Genomic DNA, 3,328 nt, shown 5'->3' on the forward strand with positions numbered 1-3,328 from the left:
TATCATTGGGCTCATGATCTGGGCACCTCCCGTCACTGGTGCTTCGTTGTGTTAGGCCCATGTCATCTTGGGTAGGCTCAACAGTTAGTTCTGGTATCCCAGAAACACCCTCCCCCCACCAATGTTACCAGTATACTAAGCAGCTATGTAAATATTTATTAGGTAAACTAAAGTATATTGATTGATTTAACACTCAAACAAATGCTAAATACCCACATCCTATCTTACACTTATCCTATCCCTCCATCAAACAATCGTAGCCCCACTAATATCAACCGCACATATAAAGCTGGAAGGAATACACCTACTGCGCGTTACACATTTCCTTTCTGCCCCCGACTGACACAGTTTCTTCTTCACCAAATCCATCTACTGCAATGTTCTGCAGCCTCTGACATCTCCTTTAGGGCCCGACGCAAACTCTGCCCCCAAATTCCCAGCTCTCCAAATAGCGACGTGGTTGATCGCCCTATGAAAACTCTACAACCCATCTTTACTGGATGTACATTTGCTTTCCATCCTTGCTGCTCAACTTTTGCTGCCAAATCTACATATCTGAGTTTTTTCTTTTCATCAGGTTCATCCACAGAGTTCTCCCAAGGCACTGTCAGTTCCATAAAATACACCATCCTCCGACTAAATGACCAGAACACTAGTACTAATTATTTCCTGCAGAACAACAAGTTTTCCTCCCAAGTTTACCTGCTTCTCCCAATCATTAGCTCCCCCCATAACTGGCCTAACTCATTCCTGTCTGAAAAGTTTCAACCTCAACCTTTCTCCCCATCAGGGACAAATGAATCGCTACACACCCAACCCTATTGCATACTTAGATTACCTGTGCTCTCCTCCTCAATTGCTGCAGCAATACACTTCAAGATCTGGTTATACCTACAAATATACCAACCTTGGGAAAAGCTAGTCTTACATCCTGACAAAATACACAACATTACCACCTCTGAACACAGGGGACACGCTGGGTCCCCACCTTCCCACTGTTTAAGATTCTGCAGTGATGACAGCACATCATAAATAGCCAATATAAAGAAACTTACATGACCCGCCTCCATGCGCCACAGGTCCTATCAGCTAAACCTCCTCTTTTCTACACTTTCCCAGTTCATCCACTGTCCCTGCTTAACCTGAGCTACTGCCCTTAAACAGCTCACTGCTTCCTCCTGACCACATACCTGCTCCACAACCAATTTCCTCCTCTTTATTGGACCTGGTTTACTCCACATTGGTTTCCCCGATTACTAGATCACCATATTACTAAGGTATCCTTGCTTCCTGAAATTTACAACTCTAACCTCACCTTAGCACACTTAAACTATTCTGTTGTGCTAGACAATAGTAAATAGAGAATACCTTTCCTTTCCCATATAAAGCCACATTACTAAGTCACTGAGAAACTCCTAATCATTTCCTAATATATGAACTAACCATTCTCTCAACACTTTTCACCTTGGGTATTGGCACCTCATATACTGTTATGGGCCACATCAACCCTTGGAATAACCCAAACTGCAAACCACAACTTCAACTTGCCTGGAAACCCGGACTTCTCTATCCTTTCTAACCTGTTAATAACATCTTCTGTAAATATGTTCAGTATCATCCAACTTCCTGTTATACCACCTACCAAAGCTGTTAACTGGCTTCTCCATTATAAATGCAATTTCTTCCTTATCTACATAAAACCTTTTCTGGATTACATTCACTCTAGCCAATGACATTTTCCATTGTTTACCAGGTTTAATCTTCAATCTAGCCCATTTGAGATTGTAATTTAACTTCTCTAATAGCCCTCGTACAAACTGCTGTCATGGTCACCAATTTCATATTGTCCATGTAGACCCTGATTGGAGGGAGGCACAGTCCCACCCTGTTGTCTCTCCCCACCCACGACACAATATGATGCTCTAATCATTATCTTCATCAACATTGTAAAAGCTAATGGGAAATAGTACCCTCTGCCATAATGCCTAGATCTAGTCTCTGCCATGCTGTGTTAAGTCTACTGTACTAAAACACATCCAGATGTCTTGGAAATATCTTTCACTAAATTTACTATCAATCTTGGAACACTTTTATAAAAAAATCAAAAAAAATAAAAAAAAAAAAAAAAAAAAAATCAAAAGCACTCCAATAAGATAATGTGGTACAGACCCAAACGCACATGCCAGGTCCAAATTATTTTGGTCATTATTTTATTCCCAAATATCTCCATTAGATTCCCAATTAAAATCATAATGCACAAGCTAGAATGGAACACTGAACACATTTGGTGGAAAGTATTTAATTTAAAAACATTGACAATTGCAGAATGGCATAGCACTTAACGTTCTTCATGCTGGGAATCTTGTTATGCTTATATATAAAATTGACCATCCATTGACATGCTATTGTAGCAAACAAAAAACAGAATCACATTTATACCTTTTTTATCATTGACATAAAGTGTTTCTTGTCTTTCAAACATTAACTGAACAATATTTTCAACTTTACATTAAAATATATCCCTCTCCCAAAAACAGAAAAAGCATCATTCAGAATCATCTACAGAAAATAGCAGTTGCCATGGAAAATGGAAGGTAATTAAAGGAAAATGGTAGGTGCTTTTAAATGTGGGTATCAGGAGATCAAGTGTTCAAAGTAGCTCTTTAGGTTTATCATCTAAAAAAAGTGATTTGTAAGCAAGTGAAAAAATATGAAATTACTATCTTAACTGGAACAAACAAAAGTTATATCAAATAAGTAATTCCTCTTATTTGAAGCAGGAGGGAAAAGTTGCCACCTGTCTTTGGAATTGAACTTACAAACTATTCCTTTATGGCTGTACTTCATCATCTCTGAAACTGTGATTCTGCAGTTAAAGCCTACATATAGCTCATGAGGTAGGTACCAGTTGTTGAAAGTTTTTCTTCCTTTGTGCCAAAAAAATTATATATATTTAAAATATTCAACTCGTGTCAGAAATAATAACTACACCAAAAAATGATGGTATTAAAATTGTCAAGAGTCATTATTTAGTAAAGTAGTCCACAAGAAGGTAACATTACTATTAAGGCCAATTTGAGGTGAAGCACAATACCTCCCAAATTAGAACACTGCCCTGTTTATCAGCCAGCTGCATTATTTCAAGTCAACTTGGTGCCAGATCTAAAGTAGTTATATTTTAATGTAATCACCCATTGTTAATCATCAAATATATCTGCATACATAGACTTTTAGTTAATAATTTCAACTGTTTGGACTCAATCATCCCAAAATCTACAAAACAGTGGTATTGCTGTTTTTCTTGATATGTGGGAATAAGATGCTCTTT

Source organism: Leucoraja erinacea, chromosome 15 (assembly GCF_028641065.1).
Source record: "Leucoraja erinacea ecotype New England chromosome 15, Leri_hhj_1, whole genome shotgun sequence".
In the NCBI taxonomy this organism is placed as follows: Eukaryota; Metazoa; Chordata; class Chondrichthyes; order Rajiformes; family Rajidae; genus Leucoraja; species Leucoraja erinaceus.